Raw genomic sequence first — 19,539 nt, 5'->3', positions numbered from 1 at the left:
CATTAACTTCACATCATCTGCAAACAGGGACACTTCTGAGTCTAACCCTTCCGTCATGTCGTTCACATATACCAAAAATAGCACTGGTCCTAGGACCGACCCCTGTGGGACCCCGCTCGTCACAGGTGCCCACTGTGATACATCATTACGTACCATGACTCGTTGTTGCCTCCCTGTCAGGTATTCTCTGATCCATTGCAGTGCCCTTCCTGTTATATGCGCCTGATGCTCTAGCTTCTGCACTAATCTCTTGTGAGGAACTGTGTCAAAGGCCTTCTTGCAGTCCAAGAAGATGCAATCAACCCACCCCTCTCTCTCTTGTCTTACTTCTGTTATTTTATCATAAAACTCCAGAAGGTTTGTGACACAGGATTTGCCTTCCGTGAATCCGTGCTGGTTGGCATTTATACTCCTGTTCCGTTCCAGGTGCTCCACCACTCTCCTCCTGATAATCTTCTCCATAATTTTGCATACTATACACGTCAATGACACAGGTCTATAGTTTAGTGCCTCTTTTCTGTCTCCTTTTTTGAAAATGGGAACTACATTTGCTGTCTTCCATACCTCAGGTAGTTGCCCAGTTTCCAGGGATGTGTTGAAGATTGTGGTAAGTGGTACGCACAACATATCTGCTCCCTCTCTAAGGACCCATGGAGAGATGTTGTCCGGTCCCATTGCCTTTGAGGTATCGATGTCCCTTAGCAGTTTCTTCACCTCCTCCTCATCTGTATGTATGTCGTCCAACACTTGTTGGTGTATTCCTTGTTGGTGTCCCCATCTGGTCTGTCCCCCCAGAGTCCTTCCTGTCTCTACTGTAAATACTTCCTTAAATCTCGTGTTGAGCTCCTCACATACCTCTTGATCGTTTCTTGTGAGTTCCCCACCTTCTTTCCTCAGCCTTATCACCTGGTCCTTGACTGTTGTCTTCTTCCTAATGTGGCTATACAGCAGTTTCGGGTCAGATTTGACTTTCGATGCTATGTCGTTTTCATACTGTCTCTGGGCCTCCCTCCTTATCTGCGCATACTCGTTTCTGGCTCTTCTACTAATCTCCTTGTTTTCCTGGGTCCTATGCCTCCTGTACCTTTTCCATTCTCTGTTGCACTTAGCTTTTGCCTCCCTACACCTTCGGGTAAACCAAGGACTCGTCTTGGTCTTCCTATTATTTCTGTTTCCCTTGGGAACAAAACTTTCCTCTGCCTCCTTGCACTTTGTTGCCACATATTCCATCATCTCGTTTACTGATTTTCCTACCATTTCTCTGTCCCACTGAACCTCCTGCAGGAAGTTTCTCATACCTGTGTAGTCCCCCCTTTTATAGTTTGGCCTGTCCCCTTCAGTTCCTGTTACCTTCTCCACTTGTAACTCTACTATATAGTCAAAACTCAGAACCACATGATCGCTAGCTCCAAGGGGCCTCTCGTAAGTGATGTCCTCGATGTCTGAACTGCTCAGGGTGAACACAAGATCCAGTCTTGCTGGCTCATCCTCCCCTCTCTCTCTGGTTGTGTCCCTGACATGTTGATGCATGAGGTTTTCAAGTACCACATCCATCATCTTTGCTCTCCATGTTTCGGGACCCCCATGTGGCTCCAGGTTTTCCCAGTCGATCTCCCTGTGGTTGAAATCGCCCATTGTGTGTGTGTGTGTGTGTGTGTGTGTGTGTGTGTGTGTGTGTGTGTGTGTGTGTGTGTGTGTGTGTGTGTGTGTGTGTGTGTGTGTGTGTGTGTGTGTGTGTGTGTGTGTGTGTGTGTGTGTGTGTGTGTGTGTGTGTGTGTGTGTGTGTGTGTGTGTGTGTGTGTGTGTGTGTGTGTGTGTGTGTGTGTGTGTGTGTGTGTGTGTGTGTGTGTATGTGTGTGTGTGTGTGTGTGTGTGTGTGTGTGTGTGTGTGTGTGTGTGTGTGTGGTGTGTGTGTGTGTGTGTGTGTGTGGTGTGTGTGTGTGTCTGTGTGTGTGTGTGTGTGTATGTGTGTGTGTGTGTGTGTGTGTGTGTGTGTGTGTGTGTGTGTGTGTGTGTATGTGTGTGTGTGTGTGTGGTGTGTGTGTGTGTGTGTGTGTGTGTGTGTGTGTGGTGTGTGTGTGTGTGTGTGTGTGTGTGTGTGTGTGTGTGTGTGTGTGTGTGTACTCACCTAATTGTACTCACCTAATTGTGGTTGCAGGGGTCGAGACTCAGCTCCTGGCCCCGCCTCTTCACTGATCGCTACTGGATCCTCTCTCTCTCTGCTTCCTGAGCTTTGTCATACCTCTTCTTAAAACTATGTATGGTTCCTGCCTCCACTACTTCACTTGCTAGGCTATTCCACTTGCTGACAACTCTATGACTGAAGAAATACTTCCTAACGTCCCTGTGACTCGTCTGAGTCTTCAGCTTCCAGTTGTGACCCCTTGTCCCTGTGTCCCCTCTCTGGAACATCCTATCTCTGTCCACCTTGTCTATTCCCCGCAGTATCTTGTATGTCGTTATCATGTCTCCCCTGACCCTTCTGTCCTCCAGTGTCGTCAGTCCGATTTCCCTTAACCTTTCCTCGTACGACATTCCCTTGAGCTCTGGGACTAGCCTTGTTGCAAACCTTTGTACTTTCTCTAACTTCTTGACGTGCTTGACCAGGTGTGGGTTCCAGACTGGTGCTGCATACTCCAGTATGGGCCTAACATACACAGTGTACAGTGTCTTGAACGATTCCTTATTGAGGTATCGGAACGCTATTCTCAGGTTTGCCAGGCGCCCGTATGCTGCAGCGGTTATTTGGTTGATGTGTGCCTCCGGTGATGTACTCGGTGTTATGGTCACCCCAAGGTCTTTCTCCCTGAGTGAGGTCTGTAGTCTTTGTCCACCTAGCCTATATTCTGTCTGCGGTCTTCTTTGCCCCTCCCCAATCTTCATGACTTTGCATTTGGCTGGATTGAATTCGAGGAGCCAGTTACTGGACCACATGTCCAGCCTCTCCAGGTCTCTTTGCAGTCCTGCCTCATCCTCGTCCGATTTAATTCTTCTCATCAACTTCACGTCATCTGCGAACAGGGACACTTCAGAGTCTATTCCTTCCATCATGTCGTTCACATATATCAAAAATAGCACTGGTCCTAGAACTGACCCCTGTGGGACCCCGCTCGTAACAGGCGCCCACTGTGATACCTCTTCACGTACCATGACTCGTTGCTGCCTCCCTGTCAGGTATTCCCTTATCCATTGCAGTGCCCTTCCTTTTATGTGTGCCTGATCCTCCAGCTTCTGCACTAATCTCTTGTGGGGAACTGTGTCAAAGGCCTTCCTGCAGTCTAGGAAAACGCAATCTACCCAACCCTCTCTCTCGTGTCTTACTTCTGTTACCTTGTCATAAAACTCCAGGAGGTTTGTGATACAAGATTTGCCTTCCATGAACCCATGCTGGTTTTCATTTATAATCTTGTTCCTTTCCAGGTGTTCGACCACTCTCCTCCTGATAATCTTCTCCATGACTTTGCACACAATACATGTCAGAGACACAGGTCTGTAGTTTAGTGCCTCGTTTCTGTTTCCTTTCTTAAATATGGGGACTACATTAGCTGTCTTCCATTTCTCAGGTAGTTGCCCAGTTTCAAGGGATGTGTTGAAGATTGTGGTTAGAGGCACACACAGCATCTCTGCTCCTTCTCTAAGGACCCATGGGGAGATGTTGTCCGGTCCCATCGCCTTTGAGGTGTCAAGGTCACTTAAGAGCTTCTTCACCTCCTCCTCAGTTGTTCGTATGTCATCCAACACTTGTTGGTATATTCCCTCTTGATGTTCCCTTCTGTGCTGTCTTCCCACAGCCCTTCCTGTCTCTACTGTAAAAACTTCCTTAAATCTCCTGTTCAGCTCCTCACATACCTCCTGATCATTTCTTGTGAGTTCTCCACCTTCTGTCCTTAATCTGATCACCTGGTCTTTGACTGTTGTCTTCCTCCTGATGTGGCTATACAACAGTTTCGGGTCAGTCTTGATTCTCGATGCTATGTCATTTTCATACTGTCGCTGGGCCTCCCTCCTTACCTGTGCGTACTCATTCCTGGCTCTGCGACTGATCTCCCTATTTTCGTGTGTTCTCTGCCTTCTGTACTTTTTCCATTCTCTATTGCACTTTGTTTTTGCCTCCTTACACCGTCGGGTAAACCAGGGGCTTGTTCTGGTCTTCCCGTTGTTACTGTTGCCCTTGGGAATGAACCTTTCCACTGCCTCCTTGCATTTTGTTGCTACATATTCCATCATTTCATTTACTGGCTTTCCTGCCAGTTCTCTGTCCCACTGGACCTCCCGCATGAAGTTCTTCAACCCTATGTAGTCCCCTCTTTTATAGTCAGGCTTTTCCCATTCTACTCCTGTTATTCTCTCCACTTGCAGCTCTACTATGTATTCAAAGCACAGAACCACGTGGTCGCTAGCTCCTAGGGGACTCTCATACTTGATATCCTCAATGTCTGAGCTGCCCAGGGTGAACACAAGGTCCAATCTTGCTGGTTCATCCTCCCCTCTCACTCTGGTAGTGTCCTTAACATGTTGGTGCATGAGGTTTTCCAGCACCACGTCCAACATCCTGGCTCTCCATGTTTCGGGACCCCCATGTGGCTCCAGGTTTTCCCAGTCAATCTCCCTGTGGTTGAAATCCCCCATAACCAGCAACTTTGCTCTGCTGGAGTGAGCTCTTCTTGCCACCTCAGCAAGTGTGTCCACCATTGCTCTGTTGCTCTCTTCATATTCCTCTCTTGGCCTCCTGCAGTTCTGTGGTGGATTATACATCACTGCAATGACCACTTTGTGTTCCCCAGACTGAAGTGTACCTGCTATGTAGTCTCTTTCTCCTGTCTCATCTATTCCTTCCATTTTCTCGAATTTCCATCTGTTTTTTACGAGCAGAGCAACCCCACCTCCCCCCCTACCCCTTCTATCTTTCCTCATGATCTGGTATCCTTGTGGGAAGATTGCATCTGTTATTGTCTCCATGAGTTTTGTTTCTGTAACTGCTATGATGTCTGGGGACTTCTCATTGATTCTTTCTTGCCATTCCTCATGTTTATTCGTTAATCCATCTGCATTTGTGTACCAAACCTTCAACTTCTGTTCTAATACTGTAACTGTGGTGCGGGGGGTGGAAACAGAGGGATCGGTGTGTGATGGTTGGTTTGGAATGTTCAGTTGCCTTGGGGGTGTCGTGGCTGGAGTCCTTCTGCAGGTGTTTCTGGGGGGTGCGCTTGTCCTTCCATTTGATCCTGGGTTATTCTGCTCTCCTTTTTCATTTCCTCCCATTTCTCCTTTCGTTTTTGAACTCTCTCTTTCATTGTCTTCCTTTCGTCCTGTGTTCTGTCTCGGTCGAGGTACACACTCCGGAACTCCTGCTTGCCTCTCAGCCGTGCTTTCTCCTGCAGGATCATGGTTCGGGTTGATTCTGCCTTGAAAATTACTTTGAGAGGCCGATTCCTTTTCTTTGTGAACCACCCAATTCTCCGAAAATTTGCCACCTGGGTCATGTCCCCCTCGCCTATCACCTTCATGATGTCTTCAATCGCTTTTTTCTCCTCCTGCTTTCTTTCATCATAAGTTTCCCCTTTAGCTTCGTCTAGCCCATAGACAAACACGGATCTCTCCCTTTCCACCTCCCACTGTGACTCCCATTGCATCCTCTGATGTGTTTTAGTTCCTTCCCGTGGAGTGTTCCTTCCTTCAGTCCCTTCCCTCGTTATGGCCCCTATGCTTCTTGGTTTATCCTTCCTGCTCACTTGCTCCTGGCCCCCACAGGTATCTGGTAAGGTCCTTGCACATGTCCTAGTTCCATCAATGTCTTCCAACCTCTCTTTCTGTCCTAGAGTGCTCCCTGTCTTTGTTTTGGCCCCATGTGGGTTTGACAGGACCTCTGCATACAGTTTAGTTTCCATGCTTCCTTCGGACCTGTTGTCTGTGTTCGATGTAGCCATTGCCGATGCTACTTCTGTAATATCTTTGTCTCTGTGCTGTTTCAGATGTCTCAGCTCCTCTTCTAATCTCTCTATCTTGATTTCTGCTGCTGTGGCCTGTTGCTTCCACCTTCTGCATTCTGCTGCTAACCTCTCTTCCATCTTCCTTTCCAGCTCATCTAGTCTCCTTCCCCAGTCTTCCTCCCTTTTTTTGAGCTCTATCTCCCATTCCTCCCTCTCAGATTCGTCCTTGGAGCCCCTTGTCCTCATCCTGGTTAGGGGGAGGGGAATAGACGGTTAGGAGAGGGGATGGATGGTTGTGGGGGAGGGGGAGGATGGTTATTGGAGGGGCAGAGATAGTTGGGGGAGGGAGTTAGATGGTTTGGGGGAGGGAGTTAGATGGTTTGGGGGAGAGAGGGGATGGATGGTTATGGGGGAGGGGGAGGATGGTTATTGGAGGGAGGGAGGTTGTTGGGCGGGGGTTAGACGGTTTGGGGAGGGGTTAGGTGGTTTGGGGGAGGGGTAGGTGGCTAAGGCTAAGGTGTCAAGTGGCGGAGGGTGTGGGTGTGTGTGTGTGTGTGTGTGTGTGTGTGTGGGTGTGTGTGTGTGTGTGTGTGTCTGTGTGTGTGTGTGAATGTGTGTGTGTGAATGTGTGTGTGTGTGTGTGTGTGTGTGTGTGTGTGTGTGTGTGTGTGTGTGTGTGTGTGTGTGTGTGTGCGTGTGTGTGTGTGTGTATGTGTATGTGTATGTGTGTGTGTGTGTTTGTGTGTTTACGTATGTGTGTATGTATGTGTGTGTGTGTATGTGTGTGTATGTGTGTGTGTGTGAGTGTCTACCCTTGTACTCACCTATTTGTACTCACCTATTTGTGGTTGCAGGGGTCGAGTCCTAGCTCCTGGCCCCGCCTCTTCACCGGTTGCTACTAGGCCCTCTCTCTCCCCGCTCCATGAGCTTTATCAAACCTCGTCTTAAAACTGTGTATGGTTCCTGCCTCCACTACGTCATTTTCTAGGCTATTCCACTGCCTTACAACTCTATGACTGAAGAAATACTTCCTACTATCTCTCTGACTCATTTGTGTCTTCAACTTCCAATTGTGGCCTCTTGTTTCTGTGTCCCCTCCCTGGAACATCCTGTCCTTGTCCACCTTGTCTATTCCACGCAGTATTTTATATGTCGTTATCATGTCTCCCCTGACCCTCCTGTCCTCCAGTGTCGTCAGGCCGATTTCCCTTAATCTTTCTTCATAGGACATTCCCCTTAGCTCTGGAACTAACCTTGTTGCAAACCTTTGTACTTTCTCTAGTTTCTTGACGTGCTTTATCAAGTGCGGGTTCCAAACAGGTGCTGCATACTCCAGTATGGGCCTGACATACACGGTGTACAGTGTCTTGAATGATTCCTTGCTAAGGTATCGGAATGCTGTTCTCAGGTTTGCCAGGCGCCCATATGCTGCAGCAGTTATCTGATTGATGTGTGCTTCCGGAGACATGCTCGGTGTTATACTCACCCCAAGATCTTTCTCCTTGAGTGAGGTTTGCAGTCTTTGTCCACCTAGCCTATACTCTGTCTGCGGTCTTCTGTGCCCTTCCCCTATCTTCATGACTTTGCATTTGGCAGGATTAAATTCGAGAAGCCATTTGCTGGACCAGGTGTCCAGTCTGTCCAGGTCTCTTTGAAGTCCTGCCTGGTCCTCATCAGATTTAATTCTCCTCATTAACTTCACATCATCTGCAAACAGGGACACTTCTGAGTCTAACCCTTCCGTCATGTCGTTCACATATACCAAAAATAGCACTGGTCCTAAGACCGACCCCTGTGGGACCCCGCTCGTCACAGGTGCCCACTGTGATACGTCATTACGTACCATGACTCGTTGTTGCCTCCCTGTCAGGTGGGGGGGTGCTGGTGTGTGAGGGAGGGAGGGTTAGGGGGGGGGGTTGAGAGGTCCGTCGTGTAGGCACAAATTTAGTCTCATTTATCTTTCCCAATTATGCTACTCTCTCCACTTATTGCCCTTTCTGGATTTACGTGTTAATTGTTGCTGGTTATTATCATTTTCCTTGTTCACATTGAGAGAGGACTTCCTAGCTTCCTAAGTATTCTTACTGCTAATAACTACCGGTAGTAACACTGCCTGTGTGCGTGTGTGCGTGTGTGTGTGTGTGTGTGAGTGTGTGTGTGAGAGTCTTGTGCGGTGTAATGACTGGCCGCAACTTCTTGTGACCTGACTAAACCCTCCTGGGACCCCCTAGCACCGTCTTACCATGTTGCCCTTAAAAGCTTGTCCCACCTACCTTCTCACACTCGTCAACACTATATTCTCTATGTCTATGCTATTTCTATTCTAATTCTGGTAATAGCTTGCAGGAGTGAGTGACCAGTATCAAACAGTATACAAGGCCAGCCAGGGCCGTCAACATGCAAACCACAACTAGGCGAATAAACTTGCGGTTGACAGTTGCCAGCTGCTGATGACGTAGTCGTACGTAGGCCTTAAATCCCTATTTTTGGAGATCCTTCACCCGTGTGTGTGTGTATGTGTGTGTGTGTGTGTGTGTGTGTGTGTGTGTGTGTGTGTGTGTGTGTGTGAGTGTATGTTGTGTGTGTGTATGTTGTGTGTGTGTGTGTGTGTGTATTTGTGTGTGTGTGTGTGTGTTTGTGTGTGTGTGTGTGTGTGTGTGTGTGTGTGAGTGTATGTTGTGTGTGTGTATGTTGTGTGTGTGTATGTTGTGTGTGTGTGTGTGTGTGTGTGTGTGTGTGTGTGTGTGTGTGTGTGTGTGTGTGTGTGTGTGTGTGTGTGTGTACTCACCTAATCGTGGTTGCAGGGGTCGAGACTCAGCTCCTGGCCCCGCCTCTTCACTGATCGCTACTAGGTCCTCTACCTCTCTGCTTCCTGAGCTTTGTCATACCTCTTCTTAAAACTATGTATGGTTCCTGCCTCCACTACTTCACTTGCTAGGCTATTCCACTTCCTGACGACTCTATGACTAAAGAAATACTTCCTAACGTCCCTGTGACTCGTCTGAGTCTTCAGCTTCCGGTTGTGACCCCTTGTTTCTGTGTCCCCTCTCTGGAACATCCTATCTCTGTCCACCTTGTCTATTCCCCACAGTATCTTGTATGTCGTTATCATGTCTCCCCTGACCCTTCTGTTCTCCAGTGTCGTCAGTCTGATTTCCCTCAACCTTTCCTAGTACGACATTCCCCTGAGCTCTGGAACTAGCCTTGTTGCAAACCTTTGTACTTTCTCTAACTTCTTGACGTGCTTGACCAGGTGTGGGTTCCAGACTGGTGCTGCATACTCCAGTATGGGCCTAACATACACAGTGTACAGTGTCTTGAACGATTCCTTATTAAGGTATCGGAACGCTGTTCTCAGGTTTGCCAGGCGCCCGTATTCTGCAGCAGTTATTTGGTTGATGTGTGCCTCCGGTGAAGTGCTCGGTATTATGGTCACCCCAAGATCTTTCTCCCTGAGTGAGGTCTGTAGTCTTTGTCCACCTAGCCTATACTCTGTCTGCGGTCTTCTTTGCCCCTCCCCAATCTTCATGACTTTGCATTTGGCGGGGTTGAATTCGATAAGCCAGTTTCTGGACCACGTGTCCAGCCTGTCCAGGTCTCTTTGCAGTCCTGCCTCATCCTCATCCGATTTAATTCTTCTCATCAGCTTCACATCATCTGCGAACAGGGACACTTCAGAATCTGTTCCTTCCTTCATGTCGTTCGCACATATCAAAAATAGCACTGGTCCTAGAACTGACCCCTGTGGGACCCCGCTCGTTACAGGCGCCTACTGTGATACCTCTTCACGTACCATGACTCGTTGTTGCCTCCCTGTCAGGTATTCCCTGATCCATTGCAGTGCCCTCCCTGTTATATGCGCCTGATCCTCCAGCTTCTGTACTAATCTCTTGTGAGGAACTGTGTCAAAGGCCTTCCTGCAGTCCAGGAAAATGCAATCAACCCACCCCTCTCTCTCGTGTCTTATTTCTGTTACCTTGTCATAAAACTCCAGAAGGTTTGTGACACAGGATTTGCCTTCCATGAACCCATGCTGGTTTTCATTTATAATCTTGTTCCATTCCAGGTGTTCCACCACTCTCCTGATAATCTTCTCCATGACTTTGCATACTATACATGCCAGAGACACAGGTATGTAGTTTAGTGCCTCGTTTCTGTTTCCTTTCTTAAATATGGGGACTACATTTGCTGTCTTCCATTTCTCAGGTAGTTGCCCAGTTTCAAGGGATGTGTTGAAGATTGTGGTTAGGGGCACGCACAGCATCTCTGCTCCTTCTCTAAGGACCCACGGGGAGATGTTGTCTGGTCCCATCGCCTTTGAGGTATCAAGGTCACTTAGCAGCTTCTGCACCTCCTCCTCGGTTGTTCGTATGTCATCCAACACTTGTTGGTATATTCCCTTTTGATGTTCCCTTCTGTGCTGTCTTCCCAGAGCCCTTCCTGTCTCTACTGTAAAAACTTCCTTAAATCTCCTGTTTAGCTCCTTACATACTTCCTGATCATTTCTTGTGAGTTCTCCACCTTCTGTCCTTAATCTGATCACCTGGTCTTTGACTGTTGTCTTCCTCCTGATGTGGCTATACAACAGTTTCGGGTCAGTCTTGACTTTCGATGCTATGTTATTTTCATACTGTCGCTGGGCCTCCCTCCTTACCTGTGTGTGTGTGTGTACTCACCTATTTATACTCAGCTATTTGTGGGGTCGAGACATAGCTCCTGGCCCCGCCACTTCACTGATCGCTACTGGGTCCTCTCTCTCCCTGCTTCATGAGCTTTATCATACCTTGTCTTAAAGATATGTATGGTTCCTGCCTCCACTACGTCACTTTCCAGACTATTCCACTTCCTGGCAACTCTGTGACTAAAGAAATACTTCCTAACATCCCTTTGACTCATCTGAGTCTCCAACTTCCAATTGTGACCTCTTGTTTCTGTGTCCCATCTCTGGAAAATCCTGTCTCTGTCCACCTTGTCAATTCTTCACAGTATTTTATATGTCATTATCATGTCTCCCCTAACCCTCCTGTCATCCAGTGTCGTCAGGCTGATTTCCCTTAACTTTTCTTCGTAGGACATTTCCCTTACCACTGGAACTAGCCTTGTTGCAAACCTTTGCACTTTCTCTAATTTATTGACGTGCTTGACCAGGTGTGGGTTCCAGACTGGTGTTGCATACTCCAGTATGGGCCTGACGTACACGGTGTACAGTCTTGAACGATTCCTTACTGAGGTATCGGAATGCTTATCTTAGGTGACTAACCCCGCCTACCCTGGGTTATCCAGAGCGACTAACCCTCCCTACCCTGGGTTATCCTGGATGACTAACCCTCCCCACCCTGGGTTATCCTGGGTGACTTACCCTCCCTACCCTGGGTTATCTTGGGTGACAAGCCCTCCTTACCCTGGGTTATCCTGGGTGACTAACCCTCCCAGGGGTAAAAAATCAAAACATATATGTACTCTTGAAACAGCACATGGACTCTGTTACCACCACCTCTTCCACAGTACTCTGAATGAAGAAATATTTTCTGACTCCTGTGAGATTACCGTCTTTAACCTCCTCAATAAGCCTCAAACGTTACACTACAGTGTCAAGAAACTGAGTCTAAACGGTACCAACGTTTTATTCTCTTAATCCTTATAATAGCCTGGTGGTATGTAGCTCCTGGGCTGCGCCTAGCTTTAGTTAGTCAACTCTGACTATTAGTATTACTGAGCCGATGAGGGCAGCAGGAGTTTCACGAAATATAACGTAATGATTGATACATATGACCTTCTACCACGAGAAAATCTATGCAAGTTCTCCCTTGAATTCCTAGTTAATAATTTTAGAATTAATATGTTTTCTGTTCTCAATTAAAGATATTAATGCCTTAACACACTGAAAGCTAGAAATCAGCTACATTAGATTAGTTAAGACAAAAACGACTGACAGACCAGGTGTACATAAGTGTGTGTGTGTGTGTGTGTGTGTGTGTGTGTGTGTGTGTGTGTGTGTGTGTGTGTGTGTGTGTGTGTGTGTGTGTGTGTGTGTGTGTGTGTGTGTGTGTGTGTGTGTGTGTGTGTGTGTGTGTGTGTGTGTGTGTGTGTGTGTGTGTGTGTTCAATACACCGAATCATCATCATTGAAGGTGTATAGGTCCCATAAGTCTTACAATGAGACTTGTTACACAAGTTTTGTAAGCCTATCAGTAATTAACTGCACAGCAGTTACTAGACCGTTGAACATTTCTCGGAATTAACATGAACGATTAACGACAATAATCCGCACTGCTTTGATTTTTCTGGAGTTCTCACTGGTCATACAAGTCGCAATATATTTTCTCAGTAGACTGCCATGGCCTGCTTTCTTTTATATAATAAACTGATTACAACTCCAGCGGCCTTTAGCGAGCCTCGTGGCTGCCTGACAATTTCCGAAGACCCTGTCGGGAACATGGTGACCTACGGCCATCGTAATATGCTACGTCATGGAGACAGCGTAACATTTCAAGTCGCCACACTAATTCTATATAATGTAACAACCCAGTACATGTATAATACAACACTCACAGTTGTATTTGTCACTCTGGGCTGGATTCCATCCTGTAAAAAAAAATTCTGTTGAGAAAAGTGATTGAGTTCGGAACAGGTGGATAATATGCAATACAAAACTTGCCTTGATTGCAGGAAAAGGGAGTAGATTTTGCAACAGGTTACTAGAGTTTTGCTTACTTTTTCCCTCGAGGGAGGTTGCTTGACGCCAGTGAGGGGGGACGAGGGTTCCTGATCCAGGGAATTAGATCTGATGTTACCAGGCGCTGGATGGGCCCTATCGGTGAGTGTGGATACGAGTAGACAGATATATAGTGGCTCAGTAACGGGTGAAACATGCGGGTGAAACGTGCGGGTGAAAAATGCTGGTGAAAAATGCGGGTGAAACATGCTGGTGAAACATGCGGGTGAAACATGCTGGTGAAACATGTGGGTGAAAAATGCTGGTGAAAAATGCGGGTGAAACATGTGGGTGAAACATGCGGGTGAAACATGCGGGTGAAACATGCGGGTGAAACATGCGGGTGAAACATGCGGGTGAAACATGCGGGTGAAACATGCGGGTGAAACATGCGGGTGAAACGTGCGGGTGAAACATGACGGGTGAAACATCATGTGAGTCAGTAATACATGGCAAAGCTTTTGTATACTGTAAGTGGAGTAGGTACTGGGGGAGGAACCAGCACCTAGCACCAGTACCTAACACCAGCACCTAGCCCCAGTACCTAACACTGGTACACCCGTAGTTACCGCATTATATATTAGGGCAGTCCTTGAGTACACAGCCCCAACATGGAGCCCACATTTCGTCAGATACAGGAATAACCTCGAAAAGGTCCAGAAGTTTGCAACCAAACTAGTACTACCACCGAGAGGGATGTACTCTGAGGAGATGATGAGGGAACTGATTCTGACGAACAGCAAGAGGACAAGGGAGGACTTGATCAATACGTACAAAATCTTGAAAGGAACTAATAGAGAAGGCAAGAATAGACTGCTTGAATTAAGAGGACCAGGATCAAGGGGACACAGATGGAAGCTGAAAGCTAAGATAAGCTATAGAGATGTTAGGAAGTATTTTTTTAGTCTGTGGTTGAGAAATGGATTGACTTAGATATTATCATTATTATTACTACTACTACTACTACTACTACTACTAATAATAATAATAATAATAATAAAGGTACATGATACAACTTATATAGACCATAGCTGACATCAATGACATACTATACAGAAAACCCTGGTTATGTAGAGCATTTCCGTGAACTTAAGTTAATTTTGTCCCCAGGATGCGACCCACACCAGTTGACTAGCTCCCATGTATCTACGTACTGCTAAGTGAGTAGGGACAGCAGGTGTGAGGAAACACGTCCAGTGTTTCCACGCGTACCGGGGATCGAACCATGGACACTCATTGTGTAAGCTGAGTGTGCTACCAACTGAACTACGGCACACTCGATACCCAGCTCTACCCAGCTTCAAGAGTAAGTATGATAATTCCCGACAGGACGAACGCTAGCGATGTCCATCAAAGTAGTCTAGGAGGGGACCAGGAGCTGAGGCTCGACTCCCGCAAACACAACTCACTGAGTATGCACGTATGTACACACACACACACACACACACACACACACACACACACACACACACACACACACACACACACACACACACACACACACACACACACCTCACCATCGCTGTAGAGTGTTCCCAAGTGTGAGTGCACCACGTCTCTGGTAGGGGCGCGACGACCCCCAACACAGCGCTTGCTTAACTAACAACTCAACATCACTGTCGTCATGAATGGTGAGGACAGATTCCCTTTCGCTGAAATATGTTGCAACGTGTGGCCCGTGACATGGCACCTTTATGGACACGGGTTGCTGAATGTGACAAAAAGATTTTGAATACTTTTTCTTAAGTTGTTTTTGCGATTCATATTACGTGAGCGTGAATTACTCACGAGAGTGGTAAGCTGGTGCTGAGGGTTTCTTCTGCTGTATAATGTTCAAAACGAGATATGTTCAAAACGTCGAATAACCACAAGGCTCTAGTGCTTTCTAAATAAAATAGAAGCACACACACATACATATACTAGAGAATTAAAGCAGCAGAGTGCACCACCAAGGACTGGACACAATACATACAACAATAGATGACAAGGTGAAGAAACAGCTGTGTGTGAGCTAGATACCTCGAAGGCAGTGAAGCCTCACAACATCTGTCAGCAGCAATCTTAAGTCCGTCGACAGAGGGCAACTGCAAATGTAGTCAGAATGTTTAAGACATGAGACAAACAGGTAGCGCTAAAGTACAGACCAGTGCCACTTACGCGTAGTATACAAGGTTATGGTGAAGATTACCAGAAGATTGGTGGAGCATCTACAAAAGAGTGCGTTCATAAATGACAACAAACACAGCTTTGGAGATGGTAAATCCTATTAAATTGCATATTCTTGACTGTAGGAAGGCTTCTGTCGTAGTACCGCACAAGAGGCTGAGACAATAGCTAGAGGAGAAGACAGGAATAACAGGGAAGCAATACAATGAATCAAGGAATAACTAACAGGAAGTAAACAACGAGTGATTGTCCATAAAAAGGCGTCGGGACGGGTTCATGTGGCGAGTGGGGTACCACAAGAGTCAGCACTTGCACCAATACTATCTCTTATGTAACATGAACGACTTGATGGAAGGAACAGACAGATGTTTTCCTAATTGCAGATGTGAGACTAGAGTGAAGAATACAAACAGATGAGAACCAGTAAGCACTACAAATAGACCTGGTAGAGAAAATGCAGAGGTTCGCAACGAAACTGGTCCCGAAATTAAGGGGTATGTTACGATCACAGGTGTAATCTTGTGGACTTGCAGCACGATAACCAATGTAAGAATGAGGAACGAACAAAAATCAGCATTGAATAAATACTTATACATTTCTTTACCAAACAGCATTCAAGTATGTGTACAATGTATACCTGGAGTTTACCTGGAGAGAGTTCCGGAAGGAATAACAAGTTTACAACCAAAACATTGACTGAAAACTGTGAGTGAGAAACTTCAGGTAACTCTTGCAAGGTATGTTCAGTCATCAACAGCATAACACAAGTTGCTAGCATAACTCAACAGCACTAAAACAAAATGCTAACCTTTGCAAAACGTGAGGGAACTAAACCTGATGACTTTAGGGGTGATGCGATAATGTTTAATATGTTTAAAGGAATTGATAGGGAGGATAGAGACAGATTGTTCCAGAGATGGGAATCAGGAACACGGGGGTACAGGTGGAAGTGGAAAAAACAGATGAGTTATAGGGATGTTAGGAAACATTTCTTAAATCTAAGAATAGTCAGGAAGTGGAACCACCTGGATAGTGGACTGTGTGAGACAGGATCCATACATGGCTTTAAGAGGAGGTACAATAGGACTCTGGAAACCAGGAGAGAGAATGAACTTGATGAAGACACAGGTGCCCGTCAGCAGCATAATAACAACAACATATGAAAGGATAGCTAACCTTAAAACTATATTGGGGATCTTAACAAAAAACACTCGCCAGGCCTGTGACAGAGTCAGCAGCACCACCGTGGAGCCCATACTTGGTCAAATAGGACCATAATATCGAGAAAATCCAGAGATTAGCAACAAGAATACCAGAGCCTATAAAAGTGATCTTCAAGAAAGCCGAGTAACTGAACGTGACGACCCGAGATGAGAAAAGAACCGAGGGAGACGTAATTACGAGGTACAAAGTAATACAAACATTTGACATAACAAGAAGGGATAAACTAACTGAAATAAGATGCATAGGAACGAGAGGGACATAGATAAAAGCTAAAAAAAACTTAATGAACCACAGAGATGTTAGGGAGTACTTGAGTGAAATGAACCAGAAAGGATGTGCTGGAGGCAAAGACAAGACGCAGTGTCAGTAGCAGGTAGGAAAGGGCCTCAGATACCAAGAATTAATAACGTCGGTAATTGCAGTTAAAGACACGGGACCAGGAGCTAAGACTCGACCCCTATAAACACACCTCGCAGAGCAAACAAACAGCAATCAGTGCATACGACCAACCGTATAATTACACTTGCCAGAAAATAACGTAATACTTTAAAAAAAAAAATTACATTATATACTCCTGGTACAAAATAATTTGTACCAGCTTGTTTAATTATAAACAGTTACACTGAACATATAATTCTGGAACCGTAAATAAACGTCAGGTGTTTGTGTATCAACACGTGTAGGTTGCAGGTGTTTGTGAATCAAGTGAAGGTTGCAAGACGTGTTAGAGAGGACAACATACCATCCGTGTTAAAACTGATGTTTATTATCATATTAAGAGCATAAAATATCGAAAAATAACATGTTGCTACCAGCAACATGTTGCTACCAGCAACATGTTGCTACCAGCAACATGTTGCTACCAGCAACATGTGCTACCAGCAACATGTTGCTACCAGCAACATGTTGCTACCAGCAACATGTTGCTACCAGCAACATGTGCTACCAGCAACATGTTGCTACCGGCAACATGTTGCTACCAGCAACATGTTGCTACCAGCAACATGTTGCTACCAGCAACATGTTGCTACCAGCAACATGTTGCTACCGGCAACATGTTGCTACCAGCAACGTGTGCTACCAGCAACATGTGCTACCAGCAACATGTGCTACCAGCAACATGTGCTACCAGCAACATGTTGCTACCGGCAACATGTTGCTACCAGCAACATGTTGCTACCAGCAACATGTTGCTACCAGCAACATGTTGCTACCAGCAACATGTTGCTACCAGCAACATGTTGCTACCAGCAACATGTGCTACCAGCAACATGTTGCTACCGGCAACATGTTGCTACCAGCAACATGTTGCTACCAGCAACATGTTGCTACCAGCAACATGTTGCTACCAGCAACATGTTGCTACCAGCAACATGTTGCTACCAGCAACATGTGCTACCAGCAACATGTTGCTACCAGCAACATGTTGCTACCAGCAACATGTTGCTACCAGCAACATGTTGCTACCAGCAACATGTTGCTACCAGGAACATGTTGCTACCAGCAACATGTTGCTACCAGCAACATGTTGCTACCAGCAACATGTTGCTACCAGCAACATGTTGCTACCAGCAACATGTTGCTACCAGCAACATGTTGCTACCAGCAACATGTTGCTACCAGCAACATGTTGCTACAAGCAACATGTTGCTACCAGCAACATGTGCTACCAGCAACATGTTGCTACCAGCAACATGTTGCTACCAGCAACATGTTGCTACCAGCAACATGTTGCTACCAGCAACATGTTGCTACCAGCAACATGTGCTACCAGCAACATGTTGCTACCAGCAACATGTTGCTACCAGCAACATGTTGATACCAGCAACATGTTGCTACCAGCAACATGTTGCTACCAGCAACATGTGCTACCAGCAACATGTTGATACCAGCAACATGTTGCTACCAGCAACATGTGCTACCAGCAACATGTGCTATCAGCAACATGTGCTATCAGCAACATGTTGCTACCAGCAACATGTGCTACCAGCAACATGTGCTACCAGCAACATGTGCTACCAGCAACATGTGCTACCAGCAACATGTGCTACCAGCAACATGTGCTACTAGCATCATGTGCTACCAGCAACATGTGCTACCAGCAACATGTGCTACCAGCAACATGTGCTACCAGCAACATGTGCTACCAGCAACATGTGCTACCAGCAACATGTGCTACCAGCAACATGTGCTACCAGCAACATGTGCTACTAGCAACATGTGCTACCAGCAACATGTGCTACTAGCAACATGTGCTACCAGCAACATGTGCTACCAGCAACATGTGCTACCAGCAACATGTGCTACCAGCAACATGTGCTACTAGCAACATGTGCTACCAGCAACATGTGCTACCAGCAACATGTGCTACTAGCAACATGTGCTACTAGCAACATGTGCTACAAGCAACATGTGCTACTAGCAACATGTGCTACTAGCAACATGTGCTACTAGCAACATGTGCTACCAGCAACATGTGCTACCAGCAACATGTGCTACTAGCAACATGTGCTACCAGCAACATGTGCTACCAGCAACATGTGCTACCAGCAACATGTGCTACCAGCAACATGTGCTACCAGCAACATGTGCTACTAGGAACATGTGCTACCAGCAACATGTGCTACCAGCAACATGTGCTACCAGCAACATGTGCTACTAGCAACATGTGCTACCAGCCACATGTGCTACCAGCAACATGTGCTACCAGCAACATGTGCTACCAGCAACATGTGCTGCCAGCAACATGTGCTACTAGCAACATGTGCTACCAGCAACATGTGCTACCAGCAACATGTGCTACCAGCAACATGTGCTACCAGCAACATGTGCTACCAGCAACATGTGCTACCAGCAACATGTGCTACCAGCAACATGTGCTACTAGCAACATGTGCTACCAGCAACATGTGCTACCAGCAACATGTGCTACTAGCAACATGTGCTACCAGCAACATGTGCTACTAGCAACATGTGCTACCAGCAACATATGCTACCAGCAACATGTGCTACTAGCAACATGTGCTACCAGCAACATGTGCTACCAGCAACATGTGCTACTAGCAACATGTGCTACTAGCAACATGTGCTACTAGCAACATGTGCTACCAGCAACATGTGCTACTAGCAACATGTGCTACCAGCAACATGTGCTACCAGCAACATGTGCTACCAGCAACATGTGCTACCAGCAACATGTGCTACCAGCAACATGTGCTACCAGCAACATGTGCTACCAGCAACATGTGTTCTTCAGTGTCACTTAAATGATAAACAACAACAGCAACAACAACACAAACAAGAAATAAGGATAAGGTAACTGGAAGCGGAGAATTTTCTTTCATACAACGTTTCGCCCGAGGCTGATACAACTCAGCCTTGGGCGAAACTTTCTATTAGAAAGATTCTCTGCTACCAATGTTTTTGTTCCCACCTGTCCACTGCTGTCATTGTCTACTTACAAAAAATATCTGATATATATATATATATATATATATATATATATA

The sequence above is a fragment of the Cherax quadricarinatus genome, chromosome 15 (assembly GCF_038502225.1).
Source record: "Cherax quadricarinatus isolate ZL_2023a chromosome 15, ASM3850222v1, whole genome shotgun sequence".
Classification (NCBI taxonomy): Eukaryota; Metazoa; Arthropoda; class Malacostraca; order Decapoda; family Parastacidae; genus Cherax; species Cherax quadricarinatus.
The sequence above is the reverse complement of the archived record's forward strand: the minus strand, read 5'-3'. Positions refer to the sequence as shown.